General features: G+C 46.4%; 1 protein-coding gene across 2 annotated transcripts in view; it reads left to right on the top strand.

The window, feature by feature from the left end:
• Nucleotides 1-25,518, top strand: part of KNOP1 (lysine rich nucleolar protein 1) — a 123,571-nt gene that overhangs the window by 27,728 nt on the left and 70,325 nt on the right. The window lies entirely within an intron of this gene.

The raw sequence follows: 25,518 nt of genomic DNA, 5'->3' as shown, positions 1-25,518 counted from the left end.
CTGCTTGGCACCAGTACAGCATATATGGGGAATACTAAAAACAGCAGCACTGAGGTCTTTGGTAATAAAACACATGGCCCAGACAAAGGATGGACTAAAAGAGACGGGTTGCATACATATACGGTACAACTATTTGTTTTAGCTTTTTCACGTGCATGCCTATCTAGGCCCAGTATAGCCAGGGCAGTCTGCAATGCTTCGGGAGCACTGGTAGCTGCAACACGCGTGACTTCGTTTGATAAATATTTGGTTGTTCGAGGTGGCATCCTTATCATGGACATGCCTCCATATTGAATTGACTGTTTTGCTGTTGTTTTTACACTTGTGGACTCAGACTCAGCAGCTTATTTATTTTCATAAAGACGTTATCTGGGATCGTTCATAATTGTTTACGGGATATCGTATTGGACTTCATACCCATTGGGCTGAACATGAGTACGAACACTTTCGAAAGACCCATTTGGATTCGTTATTTTTTCATTAGGACTTTACTGTTATCTATACGATATTGGTCTTTGAATATTAACAAATGGATATCGACTTTTGATTTATTTGCATTGGACTACACTGCAACGCTTTTCCCAATTCGCCTTGATAAAGTCTAAGATAGACGAAACACGTGTTGGCAAGTCTGTACGCTCGGAAAACTGTTTAAGACAAACAATAAAAAGAACTTGACAAATCAACAGATGACCGTTTTGGATTAATCATTGTATGCCAGACACCTCACTAGATTGCTCGTATGAACTGGTGTCGACCTCTGTATTATAACATTGATTTATGTGTGACTTATCCAATACTGTATTTGGATTATTAGTAACTGTTAACGGTGTGCTGTACTAGCTTTGTCTTTTGTCTCAGTCTGCAATGCTTGTTGTCAGTTTATTTGACATCTCTACATTTTACAATTTCCACCTCTGGTTTCGCATGGGGAGTGTGCTTTGTTTTTAAGTTCATTATATTGAAAGGAATGAAGAAAGTGGTCTGACTGATCAAATCGGCAAGAGGAGAGGTTTGTGTGGTGTTTCTTTACGAAAATCAACTTTAAGAAAATAACTTTATGGTTTTTTAGGGAAGGTGCAATGTTTTAGTAGGTTATTTTCTGATAGGAAGGACTCGTGGAAGGATCTGTGGCATCTTTTTATTTTTCTCTAATGGAGCTTGCAGTCTCCCCAAAAAATACAGATTACATGTGTAGATGAGTGGATCACCATTATAAGCAAGGGAAATGTCAATGGATCTTTCTTTGCTGCCCGGTGTACGGTATAAGATATTCAGCAAAAGCAGTTTAGGTGGTCATGTTTGTAATCTCCACAGTTAGACACTAGAAAGAGCAAGAGCTTATTGAGTCAATCATTTTACATTTAAGGCACTCGTACGGCATAAAGGCAACTCACCATCTGTTCTAGAAAATTGGAGGATGTTAATGGCTAGTGGTTAGATACTGGTATGGAGGATGAGCAGAAAAGCCTTTTCTGAGTGCAGTAGCATCAACTTTCACTGTCTTGGATGAAGGCAGATATGGATGTTGTATTGGAACCTGCAGAGCTACAGTCCGAGAGGGCAGGTTTAATGAGATGTTTAGGAGATAGGACACTGCTTTTAGAGGAGGTGACATTTCTTGTTTGGGCAGATTGATCTTAGGCATTAAACTGTAGAGAATGTGGTAAGAAAGTGTGTTCAAAGGTCATTTGTTTAGGAAACACTCAAAAGCATCGAGGTTGACTTGCTTGTTGGGCTGTTCAGGAATAGGCGTGTCAAATGAAGGGTCACTGGAAGAAGGTCAGGAGAGCAGTCCCTGGGAGGAGAGTGTGTGCGGTAAAGACAGATAGAGAGTGCATTACGCAGACTTTGTATCATCTCATGCACGTGACCCAGTTTCAGTTTAATGTCATTCATTTCATTTCATAAGGCTTTATTCGAACATAGAACAAGTTCATAAAAGCACATCATTAAAAGACAACATTATTAAAATATACAGAGGCAGAAAAATTCATCAACATAAAATAGTTAAAAAAGCATACTTTTCCTAACATTAATAGATTTAAGAAGAAAAGTAGCCGTATAAAAACACACTACCGGATGATGTAAGTTAAAAAGTAAACACATACAGTCACGTATTGTTCTGACCCCAAATTTTAAAAACAAGGGTTTCAGATAGGCTATCCGGAGATGTTTATACAACTGGCAAAGCAGAAGAAAGTGCACAGTGCTTTGGGGAGTAGAGTTATCACATGGACATGGACCGACTGGGTGTAAGTTCAAAGAGGGGAAGGCAACAAGGTTGTGGACAACTCCCATTCTAAGTCTAGTCAACACAAACCGATGTGCCTTCCAGGTTACTTGAGACAGATATGGTTGAAAGCCCACAACTTCATTTAAATCATGATAGAAAATATAAGATGAAAGATTGGAGCTGTTCTGGTGTCTCTTAATGGCGGCCTGGTATAAGAGACACTGCTTAAGATCAGATTTAGACAACACATCTGCCCCATGGTGATCCACAATAATATTGATGTTGAAGATCTCCCGGAAGTTATCAATAACATACTTCAACCATGCGATCCTTGTAAAGTAGTCCAAAGTAAGACAGTCAGAAATGATAGCTCTACACAAAGAAGTCTCTTCTTTAATCCAAATGGAGCGCCATAGGATCAAGGGTCTAAGGAGAATCAAATCGGAAAGATGGTAAATACCCAATTCATTATGCACTAAGGCATTAGAAACAGAGCTTGGCAGGCACAAAAGTTTCTTCAGAAATTCGTTCTCCTCGACCTGAAGAGATCCTGCCGGGGCATAGCCCCATATACCGGCTCCGTACAAGGCGATTGAGACACACCGTGATTGGAAAATTTTCAGCATGTCGTTTACCCGCCTGTCTCCCAATTTAGTTGCCATAGTAAAAATTCCAAAAGCGCTCCTGGCCATTTTAGACCGTACATTCTTATGTTCATTTACCCAGGTGTTTTTATTTGAAAAGGTAACCCCCAAATATGAAAAGTTATCAACAGCCTGAACCTTTTGACCCTCTATAAAAAAGGAGGGCTGTTTCTTTCCAAGCCTACGGCCACATTCCATAACATAAGTTTTAGATTTGTTTAAAACTAACTTTCTGCTTTTAATGAATTGCATAAAACCATCCAGCAGCTGTTGAAGACCGTATGGTGTACGTAAAATTAAAACAGCGTCATCCGCATAAAGTAACACGGGGACATATTCGTTATTGATTTTGGGAGCATTCACTGCCAAAGATTTAAGAAAGGAATCAATCTCATTAATAAAAAGTATAAAAAGCAATGGGGCTAGCACACAACCCTGGCGTATTCCACGCCCAATCTTAAACATGGGTGTACATTCACCTTGTGGGCCAAAACGGACACATGCTCTTAATTTGGTATATAGGCGGGCTAAAAAGAAGACAATACCCTCCGGGGCCCCCATTTCTAACAACTTTTCCCAGAGAATGCCGTGGTCCACCAGATCGAAGGCACTACTTAGATCCGCAAAGCAGAGGTAAATAGTGCCGGTCTTAGCCAAAGTGTATTTACCGACGAGCAGTTCTAAATTTAAACATTGCTCGATCGTACCACGACCCTTCCTAAAACCAAACTGGCTCTCGGCTAAAATACCATTTTCCTCTGCCCATTCCTCCAATCTCACCAGGAGCACTCGGCTTATAACTTTTACAGAAGAATCCAGCAGGGAGATTGGTTGATAATTCTTGGCTTCCCCACGATTGCCTTTCTTGAAAATTGGGATTAGGATGGATTCTTCCCAGGTCGGGGGCATCTCGTTACTGACAGCTGCATTAAAAATATTGGTAAGCAGAGGCCCCCATATTTCTGGGACCAATTTATACACATCAATTGGGACCCCATCTGGGCCTTGTGCTTTCCCCCCTTTACTGTCCCGTATACTATCTAAAACCTCTTGTACCGTAAAATTTAATGGGATATGCGGCCATCGATTCCCTGGAACTTTAGATGCACCATCTGACTGGAAAATTTTAGAAAAATGCGAGATCCACTCTGCCTGCATGACATTGGAAGTTAATTCCGGAATTTTGTCATCTTTAAGAAATGGAGAATTGACAGTATTCCAGAACAGGGAACAGTTATTCAATTCAGCTGCCTTAGTCAGATTGTCCCATGCCTCCTGCCGGAGTTCCATTTTCCTATTTTTAAGGGTTTCTTTGTATCTGGCTCTTAAATCTACAACCAGACCCTTATCTCTAGGTTTAACTGATAGAGCAGATTTCAGCTCCCTCAAGGCCAAGGTGCAAGTTGAGTTGAACCAACCCCGCGGTCGATCCTCCTTATGTTTACATGTGCCTGTAAGTTTTAGGTTGATGGCCGCGTTAATACTAATAAAATGCTCAATAGAGCAAAAGGTACCTAAATTATCTTCTAGGATCGCGATAATATCTACCAGGCAACTGGGTATAATAAAATCAGACATAATGTCTGCCTTATCCCCCTTCCATCTGAGTCTTGTGCCATTGGGGCGCTCAGCCTCAATACTATTAACAGTGCGACCCGAGATACTAACATCATCCTTTTCCCACAACTTAGCCTTTACTACCAGGCAGTTATGGTCACTAAGTTGAATATCTATTACTTTTGGGGCCGTAATCCAGGCCTCAAGACCCGGGGAAATACAAATAAAATCTATTACTGAATTCGTTCCCCGGCCTATGAAGGTAGGACAAATATCCCCCTTTGCGTTTTTCTCATTGGCCATGATATACATGTTATATGAGGCAAGGAAGTTATTTAGGGCGTCTCCATAGTAATTGTGTTGAAAATGGAGAATCCCGTCCTCATGAGCGTCCACCAATCCGCAAACATTGACCTCTGAGAAAGGACAGGTAGTAATATTGAAATCCCCTGCGAAGAACATGTCAAAGACTTCATTGGAGTCCTTGAAAAAGTCTTCCAGTGCCTTTGAAAGATCTTTAACCGGCTGATCCCTGGAATCGGTAATAACATTATTATAAAAATTAATTAAAAGAATGTTCCTACCTCCACTTATATGCAGCCATAAAATCTGGGAATAAGCCCCGACTTGAACATATTTAATGACCGACAAAGGGGCTTTAACTGAGATCAAGACAAGTAAGCCCCCCTTAGCTCTTGCCGATACCGAGCCAATAGCGGGAAGCTGATATGAATTAAAACCACTATAGCCTTTGAAATCAGTACACCAAGTTTCCTGTAAACAGATAATGTCAAAAAGATCTAAAAATTCCAACCACCCCAAACTATCTGCTTTCGATCTAATTCCAGCAATATTCCAATTTACAATATAACAACCAGATGAGGCATGGATACCTGTCCCCAGGTTCGTACAGTTACTACCCTGTTGGGAGGAGACAATGTTGAAAGTCTCCTTATCTAACACAGGATTACCTGATGAATCTCCCTCCTCTCCCAGGGGTGTACAGACTACAGGAATTTCTACCTCCAGCCCTGGTACACATACATTTAGACCTCTAGCCAACAGGTCTTGGTTCCCCGGGGGTTCCGGGGTTAACCCACCCACCTCTTTTCGGGGTTCCGTGCAGACGGCGGGAAAGCCCATCTTATCCATTGATACGGGGTCTTCTATTGACCCTAAGACGGCACCCACCTCCTGTCAGTCATTTTGGTCCAACCCGCTCAAGCATTGAAAACGGTTAACAGTAACAACCTGGCTGTTTGTCGAACTGAACCCCTCTTCTCTCTGCAGTCTCCCTCCCCCCAAGTGCGCTGAAAAGTGCTCAATATGTTGACTATAGAAAAAGCCAAGGGGACGGAGTAAGATACCCTGGTCGGTGCTGGGGCGGGACGTGGCACGAATCAGAGCTGTTGTTGCAAGGTGGGGGGTACTAAAATTGATAATAACACAATCACCGGGAATGTTTTTAGGGGACATTCCGATCCAATTGGTTCTGGTAGTAACCAAAATCTGATCCGCCATAGCCACAGGAAAGCCGCATGCCACAGTTTTGTTTTTGAGGGAATCATGTGATTCCACAGAACGGTAGAGCCCGTCCTCTCTGATGGGTGGCACGTTGGTCAAAACTGCCACATAAGGTGCGCAATCAGGTGGCAGATTAGGTTGGGGGAGGCCACAATTATTAAACTTCCCCCTTCCTGGAGTCCTAGTCGTGTTCCCCAGGTCATAGATAGCTGTGTTAGGAGGGGTACCATTAGGGCAGGAAGGCTTAGCTGGAATAGCACTAGATATATCCCCAAGAACGGGTCGTGTTAAATTACCAACAAAGCCCTGCCGTTCATTAGTAGGATTGATCCTACTCGTTGGCTGTGAGGGAAAAGTAGAGCCCGCACATATCTGGCCAGTAGTTGATAAATCTTTGGGTTGTTGCACGTGTTTACCCGGTAAACCCGCAGTCCCACTTACCGCAACAAGCGGTTGAGGGCTATTATAGGAATTAAGTCCGGATTGCACCAGTTCACCCAGTCTTTTCACTTCCCTGGATACAGCCTCAAGTTTATCTAAAAGAGGTATGATAATTTTATCCAACTTGCTGTCAATCATACCAATTATCAGCTCGAGCTGATCTGGGGCTAATATCATGTGAGTAGAGTTATCACCATTATTTAAACAGGTATGCTCAGGGGAGCCTGCATTAGAAACCGTATTCTTTTTACTTTTGCGGCCCCCCTTTTTAGGTGGAACAAATCTATTAAGGTGTGACCCTGATCTTAACACTCTATGCATTTTAGGGACTACAGGGGTCGAGACAACAGTAACATTAGGAGACTCACTAATATCAGATACCTTGAACAAATCGGTATTGGGCAAGGGAACCTGAGTTGACTCAATTGCGCATACACCCACCCTTGCTGGGGAAACTATAGGAGCCGATACTTGGCTATCATCAGAGGAATGGATCTCAACAGAAACTAGTTGGCTCGTAATCTCAGGACCATAGTTACTGGTCAAACCTAGGGATAGCCTGCGTTCCTTGTTGATCTTGTCTACAACTTTAACTAAATAGTTATCGAGTGTAGACACAATTGGACGAGGAGTCCCAGTTGACTTGGACATGCTGCCTTAAGATAAAAGATGACAAAGAAAACAATAACTACCAGTTAAAATAGCACTTACTATGAAATGATACCGCCAATATAAACATTGGACATAAAATAAAAATAATTATATACCACAGATAAGACACCTTAAATAGAACGCTAATTAGTAAGGATTCTATGTGAGAGCAAATCCAGTAATCCTGGGTCCTTATAGTGCAGAGTGCGAGGGCCAACTGCACACCACGGGAGCACTCTATATAGCATGCGCAGGGCCAGACCTAGTCAGCGCAATACAACAAGTCTGAATCCACAGCATGCAGCAGGGTGCCAATAGTCCCAGCGAATGTAAATATCACAGTACCTTACATCAGTGTCTTTAGCGAGGTCCAAATAAGGTCCAATTAGGGGGGTGGCCCAGCCCGACCTCCTTCGACCCCGGACGGCCACAGACGGCCCGCCCTCTGCCCGGGCTCAGCGGAGAGAGCTGCAGCTTTTCAAGCGCCTCCGGGCGCGCTAGCGGCGGAAATGACGTAGGGAGCAGGGGCTCCTGGGGATTGTAGTTTCCCCTCGCGGCTGCGCCGGTCCGCCGGTGAGGGAGACACCCCAACAGAAGCACCTCGATCAGGCGTCCCACCGCACAGGTTGTCGCTGAACTCTGTTGCTTGTAGGTGTCAGAAATGCCCCCCGCTCCACCGAGGGAGCTGCAGCTTTTCAAGCGCCTCCGGGCGCGCTAGCGGCGGAAATGACGTAGGGAGCAGGGGCTCCTGGGGATTGTAGTTTCCCCTCGCGGCTGCGCCGGTCCGCCGGTGAGGGAGACACCCCAACAGAAGCACCTCGATCAGGCGTCCCACCGCACAGGTTGTCGCTGAACTCTGTTGCTTGTAGGTGTCAGAAATGCCCCCCGCTCCACCGAGGGAGCTGCAGCTTTTCAAGCGCCTCCGGGCGCGCTAGCGGCGGAAATGACGTAGGGAGCAGGGGCTCCTGGGGATTGTAGTTTCCCCTCGCGGCTGCGCCGGTCCGCCGGTGAGGGAGACACCCCAACAGAAGCACCTCGATCAGGCGTCCCACCGCGCAGGTTGTCGCTGAACTCTGTTGCTGGTAGGTGTCAAGAAGTTCATTTCAGGGAGTGGGTAAATATTTGTGCTTTGGTCAGTAATAAGTCTCTCAAATGAAGTCTGAGACAAGTAATCACAACTCCAATATGAATCATACATGTGGGTGATTGGTCCTTCAGTGGAAAGTCAGTTTGTGTGATGTTTTAATGTAGCTTGGCAAAACCAGGAAGTTGGTTTACAGAAGAAGTTGTTTCTAGGTGGTGGTAGCGGCTACCTGGAGTGTTGTAGGTTTGGTCCTTGACAGTATTTTGGCTTTTGTCGTGTTCCAGTTTATATTACAGGCTACTTTTTATTTATTGCTGGTGTTTTACTGTCTGATTTTGTTCTCCGAGGGTGTGAGTGTGATAATGCGAAGATGGGGGTTTGGAGGAGGGTGAGCTAATGATGCTGGTCAGTAGAGACAGTAGGCATTGTTTTAGTGTGAATATCCGCGCCAGATGCTTTTAGCGCCTTCAGGGCAGCATACAATCTGATAGAACTATGGTGGATGATATCAGGGTAATGGATCATGATTATCCCAAAGTCATACAGAGTGATGAAAAGCTCACATTTTTGTTATGATAACATGAGATAGTAAGGCACAGGATAAAATGATGCAGAGCGCAGATGGTGTTGAAGGAAAGGAAGTTTATTATTTGCGCAGTTGGGTTGTAGTAGGGCAAATGGGGGCACAAGGACTTCTCTCTTCAGTATGCCCTATTCCTACTTTCCATGTAATCTCTCTCGTGTTAATGTCCTTGTCACAGCCTAATCTGGCATGGCATATCTCTCCAGTACTGCCCACTATCCAAATCTTACAAAACTGCTCAGTATCTATTTCTCCTCATCACAGCCCAACTCTCTCCTGTCATTGTACCCCTTTCCTTTGTCGCTGTTCACCTCTACCTTGCTGTTTCTTGCTCCTGTTAATGTCTCTCTCTCTCTCTCTTATCAGTGATCATCTCTCCTATCAGCCACCTTTCCTGTCACTGCTCCCTTTCCCATTACTGTATACTTCTGTCATTCCTCTATTCTCAAACTCCTCCCATCGTTGCACTTACCTTTTCTTATCACTCACTGCATACATACCCTATTGTTTCTCCTGTCTTGCCCACCTCTCCTGTCAGAACCCCTCTACGATTACTTCTCATCACATCTATCATTTTCACATTTTTCTGTATAGCCTTCTCATTGCCCTCCAGCTAGTAGCACTGAAAGCCTGGTAGTGGTGGGGCAGAAGCACCCTGATATGGTAGTTACTTTTCTCCAGCACTAACAGCCTCTCAGAGACCTACCGAGAGGCAATTCTTCCCCCAGAGGTTCCCCCCTATCACCATCCTTTGCTGTCTGTGCAAATATCTTGAACATTTTAGAGGTGTCATCATGTTTTATTCAACCCCCACCCACCTCTACCCACCTCTACCCAGTCCCTAGTCCCTGCCACTGGAATGGGCTCTGAAGCAAAAATGTTTTCGGTCAGCACAGGCATGAATACTTATGGGAAGAAGCCTAAAACAAGTACAATCCACATTAATAGTGCGATAAGTATCACCATCATGGTGTATGGTAGGATTGCTTTGGCCAGTGTTTTTTGACATTTATGCTCGTTGACACAAATTGTGAACAAGCATTGGCATAGCCAATAGGTCTCGCCTTTGGGACCTTATAAGTGTTTAACCATGCAACAGTTAATGTTGTTGACCAAGGATATTGTGCTGCATAACTAAATACTTATAAGGTCCCAAAGGCGAGACCGATTGGCTATGCCAATGCTTGTTGGTAGAGCTGAAATTTCAGTCTGAAGCGCACAAGGCATTTTTGTAGGGGCCTGCATGCAGAGGGCCATGGGAGGAGCTGTGACTGATGGGGAGGATGATATATGTGGCAGCTTCGTTCCGGCTCTCCTCTAGCCCTCTGTCCTTAATCATGGCCTCTCGGTGTTTCTCCCCTCTTCGTTTCCAGTGAGCCGCCTTCTCTGTGACACTGCTCCCGCGCCTTTAGAAAAGCCTCTGCTTTTGTCACAGCAAAGCTAGAGGGTGATTTGGGGAAAGGGGGGTGCTTTCCTAGAAACTGCCAAGCTGCATAATTCCTCTTCTGAAAAGAACAGGGCGTTTTTACTACTCCTGTCAGAAGGCGTCCATTTTTATTTGAATGATGATACGAGGACGGCGAGTACTCACAGCTTGACCTTACAAGCCACCTCAGTTTTAGTAGACTGAGGCAGAAGTGACTGCTCAACATCACATAGCATCTAGGCTAGTGATGTTCAAACTTTGTTAAGGCGCACCCCCCTGTGAGTGACAAAAACACAAATCGTGTGGGCACTCCATCCCTCTAAAATGCCAAACGTGTTCTAATAAAAATGGCATCCCTGAAAATAGTTAACAAATCAAACATTGCAGTTGCCTTCGGCTCTCTCTTTTAAAAATGCAATCAAATACACGATTGCCAACATTTTATTCGCAACCTCCTTTCCTTTATAAGAAATATGGAACAGGGGCATTGTGGGTTATGCCTAGCCCCACCTTGGCATCTACTCTGAGCCAGGATAGGAGTGACAACATTCGTCACCGATGGATCTTTACAGCGTGGCACAATGCCACTCTCATTTCTTTCATTAAAAACGTAACACTGTTTTAAGCATGCTATTTGACTCTGTTCCCCAGGGGTATTATAAATGCTCCTCCTCCAAGATCACGTAAGGCCAACCCCCAGGGTCCCACTTAAAAGTTACATGCGCGCGGCTGACATTTAAAGTGCTTTGGTTATGAACTGGAGGACGGACAACAGAAGGGGGTTTTAGAAACAGATGGAGTGGAATGGTTACGCAGTTTGAGCAAAAGGGCAGAAGAGGGTAAAGGTGCGCCGTGCAGTATGACCTCGAGTTCAAAGGCTATCTGTTGTACATTATGTTTTGCCAAGTTAACCTAGCCAGTACGGAGCGTGAAAAAAGACAATAAAGGGGAGGGCTATAAGAAACAAGACAAGCCCGGCGGAGCGTGGCGCGCGCGCGGGGGTGGGGGAGCGCATTCCAGGCGGGGGAGCGGACCCTTTGAAGTGGGATGCCAAACGGATTGCATGGCGGCACGATGCACGTGATTGTGCGCGTGCTCGCCATGCAATCCGCTTTTGGTAGCACTTTTGAGAGCCCCTTTACTAGAGTCTCGCTGAGCGATCGCTTACGCGATAGCCAGCGAGACCTAAAAAGGGCAAGAGCTCATTCCATGTGTATTTCCCCAAGTCTGGATTTTACATTTTCATTTGAGACAAGCATTTACTGTAGCTTAAACAGCTAGATATTGGTACTTACCCTGAATTCTAAAATTTATCCAAGTCCAACTACTAATGTTTGTTTGAATTGGTCATGGTACTTACAAGAAAGCCATAGGCCACAGGCTTCCTCGAATAGACTATGTATGTATACTTGTTGTATGTGATGTACACAACCTACCCACATCCCCCTAGCTGTCCACAGGCTGTAGACCTTACACTAAAATGTAGACAAGGGGGTAACATCTCAGAAAGCAATGTTATGCGGTTCTTGGGCATTTCATCACAGGACTTATTCTGATGAACTCTGTGGGTAGGTGTTTATGTCCGCCATGTTTCTAAGGGCCTGATTACAAAGTTTGGCATTCTTACCGTCCTACCGCTGCAGTCCCAAGAAGTCCGTGGCGGTCTCCTGCCCGCCATATTACGATGTCACTGCTGGGCCAGCCGTGGTGTTTCTGACGGCGGGGAATATTTTTTCATTTGTGTTGATGCAGGTGTGTATCCTTTGACTGCACAAGTGTTAAATGTAAACATACGCATGACATGTGAAAAAATACCGACTACTAGTACTTTGCCATTGCTTTGGTCTGGACCATATGTGCCCAGTCCAGTCTATACTTCAAACTGGACATACCTGGATTTAGGCATCAACACGGTTGTTTTCTTCGGGGTCAAGGTGCTGCTGTGAAGAGGGATGCCCTGAAGGAAGGGACCCACATGGGAGACTGAAGGGAAGAAAAGGAAATGGGTGAGTATGCACCCCAATTCCTTGGATTCTGCCGAATCAGACAGTCTTCCTACCTAGGTCGGCTCAATGGAAAGCCAACTCATAATTCCGACAGCGCTGAACTTGGCTATACTACCCTCTAGCAGCTGCTTTCCCCCTACCGCCTTTGCGGGAGTCTGAAAATGGATGGCATGCAGGCAGAGCTCTGGTGTTTTTCCTTCAACAGACGCCAACATCGTAATTCATTGGGCAGACTGCCACCGCGTCGACGGCGGTTCCCTTTCTGCCGAACTCGTAATAAGGCCCTAGGTCTCATCCCCTTCCACAAATACTCTGCGTACCTTTCCTGTGTTTTTTATTGCTGCTGTTCCATGTTGTTTTAGAGGAATGGCCTCATGTTGCCCGTATGGACAGACAGCGACCCGGATATGAACGCAACTTCCACATCTTACTTCTTTTTCAGTTTTTTTTCGTTACGGCGGTGCACTCTTTCACTTATTCCTTCCCTCCGACCCTTGCTGTTTCCCCAGGCCTTTACCTATCTGCAACTACTGCATTGTTTATTACCCTAGGCAGGGCAAGTGGAGAAATGTCAGGCACAATGGAGTACACAGCAGGAATGCGGCATACTATTTCATGCACCAATACAGTCAGTGAGACTGTATTTAGGAGACTCATGCAACAGTAAAGATCAAAACCCAGAGGTCCAAAATTTAAAACACTGCTGGTTTCCACGGGTGGAACCCACATACACGCTGCTAGGCATGCATTTTCCAGGAAAGAACCCTTATAATAACTTGATAGGTATGTATGTAAAGAGCACAACCAGATGTATATTGGTCTCCAACTCAATAGTACTTATTTTATCAGCCTCAGAATGATGAAACGACCCTCAAGGATTTGAACCTTTGATCCTATGGTCAAACATCTGGATGCATCAGTACAGTCAGCCTAAATTAGTATGCCTTTCAACCTCTCTTTCAAAGCAGCACCACTGTAATGCACATTTTAGTATGTATAACACAGCCAAAGATAAACTTAAAGAATGTGGATTGGGATTGAAAGAGATATATATTGAGCAATTAAAGGTGGTGCAATGTGGAGAAAACCTTTACTTGTGTGCCACTGGAAATTAAAGATGTATACTTGCCCATGTTATTTTCTGTTGCATTTGCAGCGCAGAATAAACGTGAATTGTTGCGCTGCTATCTGTTAACATATATAATCTACAACCCCTTCCAGCACGTATATAGAGGCGCAGCACATTTGCTATCTACGGGTAAACTGTTTCACAGTGGCAGGGTTTAAAATTCCATCTACAGTTTACGGGGATAAAGTATGCAAACTTAGACAAATCAACCGAACTGGGTAATTCATGCAAATTTGATGTGTATATTGAATTGGCTCTACGATGCAAGGCAGCCTTGCTGCCCTTTTTTTAGCCCGCACCTTTACACAAAAGCAAATCTTCAACGTTGTGCACTACAAGCTATCTACCCCACTAGCGTGTAATGATGTGTAAAAACTGATTGGAGCAGGTCCATGCCCAATATGTCTGCCACTCAAAGAAAAATTGCTGAAAAAACTCAACATGCTGATCACAATTGTCATCTTGAATGCTCACTCCATGTAATTTATTTCTAGGCACTTGAAGACGCTATCAAAACAGAGTCTTCAAACTTAATCTTCAGACAAACCTCTGTTTTTACGTCTGATTTCAGTATTTCAGGAAGCTTTAAGATTTTCAAAGAGCATTTGAAATCAATACAAAGAGAAACAGTAGGTCATTGACCTCAGTCATTGGTTGCTTTAACTGTCAGTCTTTACGTACTGGGTATTTCCTCTTTACAGGCAAATCATTGCACAGCAGTTGCATTGCTTTATCTAGGGAAGTGTGTCCTCTTTATGTCCTCTGCATTGTGCAGCTCATTTGTATACACTTGTGCTCTCTTGTCAAACATGCCCCTCTTTCAACTTCCAAGTAGCTAGTTTCATCACAGTACAAATGGAGCAGATTACTGTTACTGCAACTTGGAGATCCTGCCAGTCAGCTCGGATGTCTCCTTGGGTCTAGAAGAACTTGCTGCTGGAGAGGAGCCTGCACGTCCTCCTTTGACTACTATGTTACTGTCGGAGAGGGCGAAAGTTTCATAACGTCAAGAAATGCCTTCGAGTTCATGGGCGTGCCTAACAGTGTAACAAATACTTTGAGAACGATTTGGGGCATCAGGAGGGATGGATTCAACATAAAATAGAGCAGAATTTACTTTCTGGTGTATTCTGCAAAGAGAATATGGTAACTTCTCCTAGTCTCTTGCATTTAAAATTGCAGATAGTTGGCCCTACTGAACTGGATAGTTTCGTTACTAGCCGCCTATGTTCTCTGGCCTGGTGCTGTTCACTGTATGTGGCCTTCCAACCTAAATACAGATGACCAGGAAAAACAAGAAATGGCAAAGTCAGTTAAGACTGGTATTGGTATTGACCTCCAGCATTTTGGCATTGTAAGTTCTTCAGTGGCCTTTCTAGACATGATTTTTAGGGGAGGCACACAAGGGGCCACAGATAAAACTGGCGGGCCACCTTAAGGGTGATTTGGAAGATTGTGTGCATGTGTATTGCATATGTAAATCTATATTTATATTATGCTGTGATGTAGAAACAACCTAGAAGGGGAGTAGGTAACAAAACAAGTGAAATATCTGTTTGCTCATTGGTGAGATGCTCTCAGCCAATGTCAAATATCTAATTTTACTGAGTGAGTGAAAAAAACAAACTTTTATAAAGAATAGTAAGGGAAGCTCATTAAATGAGACCTTTTCTTGTTTCTGCGCAAACTCCTCTTCTGCAGTATACACGCCCTGTACCAAGGTTGACATGCTCTGACTATGTTTAGAAGGGCTATCCTGGGGTTGGCAAACAGCAGGCTAGACTCCTAATATTTAAGTGATGTATACACTCAAACACACATTTTTTAAGATTTCTGTCCGGATATTGAGCACTGTGTATAATGTTTTTTCTTTTTACAGCTTACATCCTTAGATTGCTTGCTATCTCAGAAAATTGTCTCCCACTATATTCCATAAACCCTGCATGGAAAACTGAACTTTCCCTACTTCCGCTTGATTCCTTTCATCTTACTTTCTCTGCTTTCTTTCTTCATGGTGACCCTCTTCTTACCTTCCATACTCTGCATACCTTCTATTTCAGAGAATAGTCTCCTCTTTGTCACATGCCTGTTTAACTTTATCTCTCTTTTTGTAATTCTGCAAAAGGCTGTCACTTCATTTCATAGCTCACAACCTCTCCTATTGTAAAACCCTATTCCTGCAACATAACATTAGCTAATCACCACCAACCTGCCTATCTCACCATCCAGAGTTATGTAACCATGGGGTAACCCGAAATACCACCTTCCATTCACCTGAAACCACATTGCCCCCTCTAATGATCACAGCTAACTGGTAACAATATAATCTATCACAAAGTAACTGGAGTAAACAAATGCATACAATGGTTTTATTTTTTTTGACAGCACATGACTGATCACAATAATCAATATTTAGGGCCTGATTTAGATTTTGAAGGACGGGTTACTCCGTCACAACAGTGATGGATATCCTGTCAGCTGAAAAATAAATCTCATAGGAATATATTATGGGATTTATATATCGGCAGATGAGATATCAGTCACCGTTGTCATGGAATACCTTTCCGCCAAAATCTAAATCTTACCCCTAACCACTGGATGTACTACAATCCTTGGGTTCCGAAGTGGCATGCTATACACCATATAACGCTTCAACGCCTCGTCGGGGGTAGTAAGTGTTATATAAATGCAATTTTACTATCACTATATATACATATGTGTGATGTATGTATGTATGTATGTATGTATGTATACACACTCGTATAATAATTTAAACTTTTTAAGAAGACTGAAATAAAGATTACCATTGTTTGTGGAAGGGGCAATGTCTTTGGGTATCTCAATCACTCTGGTTCTCCTCTCTTTGTTAGACATTTCCACTCTTTTATTCCTCATATCTGTCTGAAATAATCTGCATATTTTATACCTCATCTCTTTCCTCTTTAGCAACCTCCTTTTACTTTCTCTTGCACAATGTTCCTTAAATCTCTGAGCACACGGCTTAACAGCCAGTGATGGTGGATTTGTAACTGCAGCGCTCCGCTCTGACCACTGATTATACTGACTAATCGAGGCCGAGAGGGCTCCATCGACGCCCAAGGCTTGCGGTGGCTCGCCACTCTACCCAGTGCAGAGGCTGATGCTGCACCTGGAACGTGATGCACCTCCAGTGTACACCGCCCAACACCTGGCCATGTGGCTGGGTTGCTGACTTTCTCGGGCCAGCTGCCCTGCTGTCAGAGGTGAGCCGACGCGGCCTTTGGGGACTTGAGGGGAAGTGCAACATTTAGGGGCCAGGCGCACGGAAGAGACCGGGGCGATGATGGAGACCAGGAGAGACAGGGTGATCCTGCGTTGCTGGCCGGCGGAGCGTCCCGGACAGCCTGAAGGTGCGGCCTTGTGAGGGGAGCGAAGCCCGTTCATGGAACTCGCGATTGGTGCGAGTTGGAGCTTACCCCATCTGGCTCCCAAAGCATTGGAAGACCTGAAGTGGGTGCGTGACCCTGGTGCTGTAGAGGCAGCTGCTTGGCGCTTGCCCGTGGCCTCGGTATGTGCCGCTGCTGCCCTGATAGCCAGGAGCAGAGCCTGTGTGCGGGGTCGGAGGAGACTGGTGCCGGGCCTAGTCAGCTGCGGGCTCCCCCCTCCTTATCCCTCTTGTAGGGGGTGACAGAATTGATGTGACCACTGACAGCCAAGGGCCCGAACGGAACACCCTTAAATAGAGGTCTGCTGCATCGAGGAGTCTCCAAGGGTGGCGTGAGTGGGAGCATGGAAGCTGGGCCTGCAGCTCCTGGAGGAGGATAGCCTGGGCTACGCTGAGAGTGCGGGACTGTGGGTGTAGAGTCAGAGGACCCACAGGGGTGAGGTGAGTCTCTCTCCCTTCTCCCAACCCTTTGAATACTGGGCCTCCTGAGGACAGATGTGGAACATCCTGTGACTCGTGGGTAACTGGCTCGCACGCTGTCCTGGTTGGGCTTTACTGGACTGCACTCACACTCGACGGCAACGCTAATCACAGTAGTCGCCTTCTCCAGGTGCACATCGGGGCCCGCCTGAAGCACACTAATCTGCACCCAGAACTGTTGAGTGACAAGCGGACAGGCGCTCAGTCTGTTGCGAACAGTCCCCGTTTTGTCCCAGTTTGGTGCATGGTAGGGCCCTGCACCGCCACGTGTACAGCTAAGCACCGCTACGCACTATACATTCAAAACTGAACTATGGGGAAGCCGAAAGGGCGACAGACAGGCGCCCAAGCCGATGCCCCTGACCAGTTGCTATTTCCGGAGGGGGAGAGTGATGGATCAGAGGCTATGCCACCCCCTGTGCAGACACCGTTTGACAGGCTCTTAGCAATCATTGCTGACACCAAAACCACTTTGCAACAAGAGATCAGTGCCGTATCTGTAGGTTTGGGACTACTGAGGACAGACCACAACAAATTGGTGGAGAGGGTGCAGGAGGTGGAATTGGGACGCACAGAACTACGACCTGCACAGCTTGACCTGGCTAGACAGATTGCAACATTTTTTAACAAGGTGCGCACACTGGCACATCGTGCGGAGGACGCTGAGGGCCATAACAGAAGGAGCAATGTGTGGTGGGCATCCTGGAGGGCATGGAGGGGGATGACATGGTGGCCTACTTAGAAGACTGACTGAAGACTGTTGTAGCGCCTAACCTCCTAATGCCCTTCTTTGCTCTTGAGCGTGCCTATAGAGTCCCAGCCAGGCCGCCGACCCTGAGTAGACCGCTGTGCCCAGTGGTTGGGTAACCTCCTCCACTTTAGGGACTGCGATATCCTGTTGCAAAAGGCTAGAATGGATGGCCCATACCAGGTTGGAAATGGACAGTTGACCCTGTTTCGCCGACTACACTCTTGCAGTGCAAACCAAGAGAGCGCCGTATATGGAAGTGAAGAGGGCATTGAAAGGGGAGGGTCTGTAATTCTCCCTCATGGCCTCAGCCAAGCTGAAGATCATACTGGACTGGAAACCCACTTCCTCAAGGAACCTCAGGAGGCATGTGATTGGCTGGAGGTCTACCAGGCAGGGACTTCCACAGGAGACACTAAAGGGTGGCTCGTCTGAACTCAAGTAAAAAAAGAAGGAAGTCCCCGCAGGCCTAGGAATAGGAGCGCACTGCGCGGACCTACTAAAGCGCAGACGGAGCATCAGGGGGCCGAAGGACTGCAGGCGGCAGTAGACATTGCCACAATGATGGGTCTGGATTCTGGACACAACTCTCCGTCTGAGATTGGAACCATGGAATCCGAGCAAGAGAGCTCACAAATGGACGGTGAGGGTACTCCCGTGGTGACTCTGCAGTCTGCTGAAGATCAGGTTTGACCTAGAAATTACATGACTGGGGAGCGGCTGTGTTAGAAATGGGGGTCTCTAGTTGGCAATGGTTTGCACCTTGTCCAAGTAGGGACCCTTCCTTCTAGTCAGGATAAGGGAGTTACACTCCTAAAATAACCCCTGCTCACCCCCTTGGTAACTTGGCATGAGCAGTCAGGCTTATCTTAGAGGCAGTGTGTAAAGCATTTGCACTTAACCAACAGTAATACAGTGTAAGCACTACAAAAAGACACCACACCAGTTTAGAAAAATATCCAATATTTTTTATATACTTAAGACAAGACCAAAAATGATAAAAATCCACAATAAAGTACTTGGAAATCTTCAGTTATCAAAATGACCTTGAAATACGGTTCTTAAAGTCGATAGCTCCGTCCGGGGCTATCACGGCGTTGTGAACAAACAAATACAAACAGTTCTGGCTGACCGTGGCGTCGCGGGTCTACTACTGTGTTGAGAAGACCCGCAAAACAGTACCTTTAGAAATGCAGGGTGTCGGTGGCCTCTCGCTGAGCTCCGAAAGCACGGCTTCTGCAGTCGTCGGTTCCAGAGGTCGATACAGGAGTCATCGGGCCCTTGAAATCACACACGTTGTACATCGAACACCTCGCGGTTGAAGTCAGGAGCGCTGGCGTTGGCAGGCATCCGGTGCTGTGGTGTGAAATGCAGCGGTGCGGCATGCGATGCCCTCGGGTCGCGGTGCGAGCAGCGGGTCAGTGGCGGCGTCAGATGGCATCGTCAGTGAGACCAGGGTCGCGGTGCGAAGTGATGCGGTGCTGGCAGGTCACGGTGCAGGCAGCGGCGACCTCGTTGCTGAAGCGCTGTCGTCCGCTGACGAACTGGAGTCTATGGCTCTGGCGTCGGTAGGCCAAGGCTGCGGCGCGGGATGAGTACGGTGTGTCGTGTAACTTACGAGCAGTGCCCTCAAACCACGGTGCAAGTAGCGGCATCAATTTCGACGTGGAGCGTCATCGTCAGGTATACCAAGGAGCGTCGCGAGGCGGTGCAAAGTGTGGTGCCCACAGGTCGCGGTGCGAGCAGCGGCCCGGTGGCAGCGTCAGATGGTGTCGTCGGTGAGACCAGGGTCGCGGTGCCCTCTGCGGTTCCTTCAGGACATGGAGTCGGCAGCAGCATCGTAGACGGCGTCAGGTTGCTTTTTCTTCTGTTGCAGCACAAACACACAATCCCTAGTTCTGAGTGTAGACGAACTTGAAGTCTTTGCTGTTCCTGAGACTTCTTGAACAGGGGGCAAGCTCTACCGCAAGCCCTTGGAGAAACTCACAAAAAGAAATTGCAGGAGGTTCAAGTCCAGTCCTTTCACTGCCCAAGATAGAAGCAGCCACTGCAGGCCAACACAGCAAGGCACACAGCAAAGTGGTAGTTCCTCCTCACAGCTTCTCCAGCACTTCTTCTTGGCAGTCTTCTTGGTCCAAAAGAGCTCTGAAGTTCTGGGCCCCAATATTTATACCCCAAAATCCTTTGTCCTCTCAGGCAGAGAGTGTCTGTGCTTAGTCCAAACCAGTTCTGTCCTCTCTGGCCCAGCTTCCTGGCAGGGGGTGGAGACAACATTGTCCAAGGCAGACAGGCCCTATTCAGGTGCAAGGGAAATCTCCTCCCACCACTCTAAATTCAGACCGGGCCTATTCAGGTGCTAGTGAAGACTCCTCCCACTACTCTGAATGTAGCCCAGGTCTATTCAGCCCTGACTCATTCTGGAAAGGCAGAACACACATCAACCCCCCTGGTGGCCGTCTGAGAGAATGCACCTCCCCAACCCCTGTCACTCTAAAGCCAGACAGTCAGCACATATCCTAGCAGAAGGCACACAAGATGGCTAAGCAAGAAAATGCCTACTTTCTAAAAGTGGTATTTTCAAACACAGAATGTAAAAATCACCTTTACTAAAAGATGCATCTTTAGATTCTGAGTACAGGCATACTAAACTTTATTTTCCTATCTAGTCCCAATGGAAAGTTATATTTATAAGATGTTATAAATGTACTCCCATGCTTACCTATGGGCCAGATAGCCTTTCAATAGTGAAAAACGAAATGCACTGTAATTCACTACCAGGACATGTCACAAACATCAGTGCATGTCCTATCTTTCACATACACTGCACCCTGCCCACAGGGGTACCTTGGGCCTACCTTAGGGGTGACTCACATGTAATAAAATGGAAGGTTAGGGCTTGGCAAGTGGGTGCACTTGCCAAGTCGACATGGCAGTTACCAACTGTGCGCAGACTCTGCATTGGCAGGTCTGAGTTACCTTTTCAGTGCTACTCATGTGGGTGGCACAATCAGTGCTGCAGGCTCACTAGTAGCATTTGATTTACAGACCCTGGCACACTCAGTGCACTTTACTAGGGATTGAGAAGTAAATCAAATATGCAAGTCATGGAAACACCAATCCATAACACACTTTACACCGAGAGTGTATGCACTTCAGCACTTATCAGCAGTGGTGAAGTGCCTAGAGTCCCAAAACCAACAGCAGCAGGTCAGGAAACAATAGGAGGAAGAAGCAAAAAGTTTGAGGATAACCCTGCAAAAAGGGCCATTTCCAACAGGCTGTGTCCGAGGTCTGGGGGCCATCTCTTGAGAACTGGTGCATTGGGTCATGTTATTGGCCATGATCACTGGCTTTGTCCCTTGTTAAACTGTGGGTTCTCCCTGATGCAGGCATGTGGAGATTACTGGAGATGGATTGGACACCATTTTCCGGTGCCAACATTTTGCACCAGAATCCTACGGAATGGGTTGGAGGCCCCCCTTCATTTTTCTTTGATGCACCTTTGATAGGTGGGAGCGGTCAACGCATGTTTGGACTGTTATTGCCTGCCCCCATCACCTGACTCCATCTTGGAGTCTGGTGGATCGTTACTAATGTTGTTTCTAAGTTATGAAGTGTTTGGACAAATAGCCGTTGCTGATCTGCCCAGAGGATGAGAAGTTAAATGTTGGGGAATGTGTTATTATTCTTTACGTTTGTCTCTACATGGGGAATAGGAATGGTCGAGTGGGCTTCGGGACAGCCATAATGTACCAAGTAGCCATCGTTGCACATATCACTGTCATGACCACTAGCGCCCAAGATTTTAAATGTCTGACATGGAACGTTCAGGGGATGGGGTCTGCAGCCAAACAGCATATTATACGCCTATACCTTAGACGCAGGGGCGTACAAAGTGCAATGCTCAAAGAGTCGCATCTTACTGGGGTGGAAGTGGAACTATAACGCTACAGATGGCGGGGCCAATTATATGTTCTTCAAAAGGTGATGGTATGCACGCCGTTCTTTCTCACAATTAATCCATTTCATCTTTTCATCAAAGGATGCGTGCTCACTGGGCATGTGCCTTGCCCCGATGGCACACTGATAATCAACTGTGTTGTGTGGAGCGATATTGCACCCCAAACCCAGTCGCACAGCCAAAGTAGATTTACAATAATGCTCTGATTAAATCATTCCTATTACTCTATTTCCTCCACTTTTAATCCCAATTTTTCTTGCTCTTCCTTGTTTCAACCACATGTAGGTTAGCATGCTTTTTCAAAGCTTTAACTGGCTATTTTGCAGTAATGAGGGGTTCTATTTACGAGTGTTTAGTTGAGAGTGTGAAGAGTGCAAGTGGGCAGGGTGATGGGATGGGAAAAGAATCATGGGGTAGGGAAGGGATGTAATCAAAGTAGGTACGCACTTGGGGTTTATTTTTGGTGTAGAGTAAAAAATTCAATAATAGAAATTAACGAAGATTTTTTTTTTCCGTGTAACCAGTGTCCAATTATGCTAATATGAATAGTATGAATTGTTATATTTTCTAAACAAAGGTCAATGCAGTAATGGTGGTTTTCTAACTGATATTTGCAGTGACCCTTAAAGAAGTGCCTGTGAAGCACGAAATGCATTGGGTTGAAATAAAGTACACTGTTTTGGCTGAATCATGCGTTCTCATTGTGTTCTTGAGAGAGGTCTGGATGGGCACATCTTGAGCACTTGAAGCTTTGAAAAAGCATGATACCCTACATGTGGTTGAAACAAGGAAGAGCAAGAAAAATTGGGATTAAGTGTGGAGGAAATAGAGTAACAAAAATGATTTATTCGGAGCATTATTGTAAATCTTCGTTGGCTGTGCGACTGGGGTTGGAGTGTAATATCGCTCCACTCAGCAAGGGGCCAATTATATGCCACATAATTTTCAGCATATGGGAGAGGCACAACTGATTTGGCTTAGAGCCAGGACCCCTTTTGAGTGTTTACAATCCCTCGTCGACAAAGAGTGCCACTATGTATTAGTGAGGGGTAGACTAGTAGGGAAAGAGATCACACTGGGAAGCATGTATGCCCCTAATCAAGATCAGATGGCATTCTGTCACTCCCTTTCGGCACCGCTGGGACAAACACTGGGTGGTTATCTGTTATTGGGGGGGGGGGGGGGGGTTTAATTGTGTGGCAAACGGAATCTTGGACTACTCCTCCTCCCCTTTCACCCCCACTCCTCCTTTGTCAGGAGCCCCAGCTCATAAGGTAACAGCTGGCTTCCGAGACTAGACTCCACACTGGGGCCTGACGGACCTTTGGCGCACTCAACATGGCCACTTGCGCAACTATGCCTATTTCTCATCCATTTACACACTGTGTACCTGGCTAGACAAGTTCCTTTGCTCAGAGAGAAGTTTGAAATATATACAATTTAATCATCTACATATGACGTACCTCACCCCACACAGATTACAGATCATATGTGGGGGAGAACCATTGGACTGTCCGTGTTTTCAAGTACTTGACTTGGGGATGCCACATGCTACAGACTTTATGGACTGCAGTATTGTAGAGACTTCAGACCACATTGGGGTGCACCCTTCCCTATACGATACAGGTTTGTCTCTTGGAAAGCTTCCCCAGAGCCAAGGCAAGCAGATTAGGTCCTAGGGTCCTTGGCCTGGCCCAGGTCCTGGCCCAACGCGGGATAGCAGTGGTGTGGAAATCTGACAGGGGACCGAGACTAGAGTCCTAGGAGAGGGATGTCACGACCTGGGTGAAGTCAGAAGGACAGGCCCTTAGAAGGAAGGATGCCCAGGGAATGCACAGGCTTTCATTGGCTGGACTATGGAAGGAGATTTTGAGGTGCTGGGAACACCCGGGGACCGACACAGACACAAAGTCAGACGACCCCAGTAGCGGAGAGCGAGGGGTACTGGGGGATGTAACACAGAAACGTAGGAGTGGACAGCAGTATGTGGGTAAGAGTACCTGAGAGAGAGAACTCACACAATCCCACATTTATGATAATAAAAGTGATGCTGGTCACACCCATGGGACACCCTCTACTGATCTCTACCCCCTCCCTGACCCTTGACTGGCCAGACACTACTACCATACCACATGAGCTACCTGTCTGCCACTAACTTGTGGCAATGCGTGTGCACAGACGCCTTCTTGGCAATATAGTTTATTTAGTTATGAGTTTCACAAGGGTACCCCCCATCCTATCATTGGCCTACACTTGCAATTTCTGAAACACACAATACATGGAGACACCGAGTACCCATTGGATATCCCGCTTACAAGGCGAAGGGAAGTCGTTTACAAGTTACGCACTGTTAAGTACCTGATGCCTTACGAATGCTGAACGTATACATACGGGATGCATATCTTTGTTGATAATTTCTGCTCTGTCTCAATCAATAACTTAAACAAAAAATCATAACATTTGTATAGCGCGCTACTCACCCGGAGGGTCTCAAGGCGCTTGGGGTAGGGGGGGTCCGCTACTTCTCGAACAGCCAGGTCTTGAGTTGCTTCCTGAAGGAGAGGTGGTCTGAGGTCAGGTGGAGGTGGATGGGGAGGGAGTTCCAAGTCTTGGCTAACAGGTAGGAGAAGGATCTTCCTCCCATGGTGGCTCTTCGGATGCGTGGGACGGAGGCGAGGGCGAGGCTGGTCGATCGTAGCTGGCGAGTGGGAGTGTAGAAGGTCAGGCGGTTGTTGAGGTACCTGGGTCCCAGGTTGTGGAGGGCTTTGTGTGCGTGGGTGAGGAGTCGGAACGTGATTCTTTTGCTGACGGGGAGCCAGTGCAGGTCTCTCAGGTGTCCGGAGATGTGGCTGTGTCGGGGGATGTCCAGGATGAGTCGTGCTGAGGCGTTCTGGATGCGTTGGAGTCTTTTCTGCAGTTTGGCTGTGGTTCCGGCGTAGAGGGTGTTTCCGTAGTCCAGTCGGCTGGTGACGAGTGCCTGGGTGACCGTCTTCCTGGTGTCGGTGGCGATCCATCGGAAGATCTTTCGGAGCATGCGTAGGATGTTGAAGCATGACGAAGAGACGGCGTTGACTTGTCTGGTCACCAAGAGGGAGGAGTCCAGGATGAAGCCCAGGTTGCGCGCGTGGTCCTTTGGTTTGGGTGCGCTGCCCAGGGCCGGGGGCCACCAGGAGACGTCCCAGGCGGAGGGTGATGATCCCAGGATGAGGACTTCCGTCTTGTCTGAATTCAGTTTCAGGCGGCTGTTCTTCATCCACTCGGCTACGTCTTTCATCCCTTCGTGTAGGTTGGTTCTGGCGGTGGCGGGGTCGTTGGTGAGGGAGAGGATCAGCTGGGTGTCGTCGGCGTAGGAGATGATGTTGAGGTTGTCCTGTCTGCCGCCTGTCTTTTATGCACAGTATGGTATGTTGCGCTAAGATGTTTGAATATAAAGAAAAAGCACTAATGCTTGAATTCTGAATACAAATGTAATGTATTGGACAATGACTTTAAATGCCAATCAAACTTTCTTTAAAAAAAATGTTCCTTACATTTCCTTTACTTCACTAATCCTCCGATACACGCACTGCACTCATTCACCGGTACGTAATGCATTTTCTTTAACTTTCGCCCTATCAATATTTC

Source organism: Triturus cristatus, chromosome 10 (genome assembly GCF_964204655.1).
Source record: "Triturus cristatus chromosome 10, aTriCri1.1, whole genome shotgun sequence".
In the NCBI taxonomy this organism is placed as follows: Eukaryota; Metazoa; Chordata; class Amphibia; order Caudata; family Salamandridae; genus Triturus; species Triturus cristatus.
This window is presented reverse-complemented; position numbering and strand designations above follow the sequence as displayed.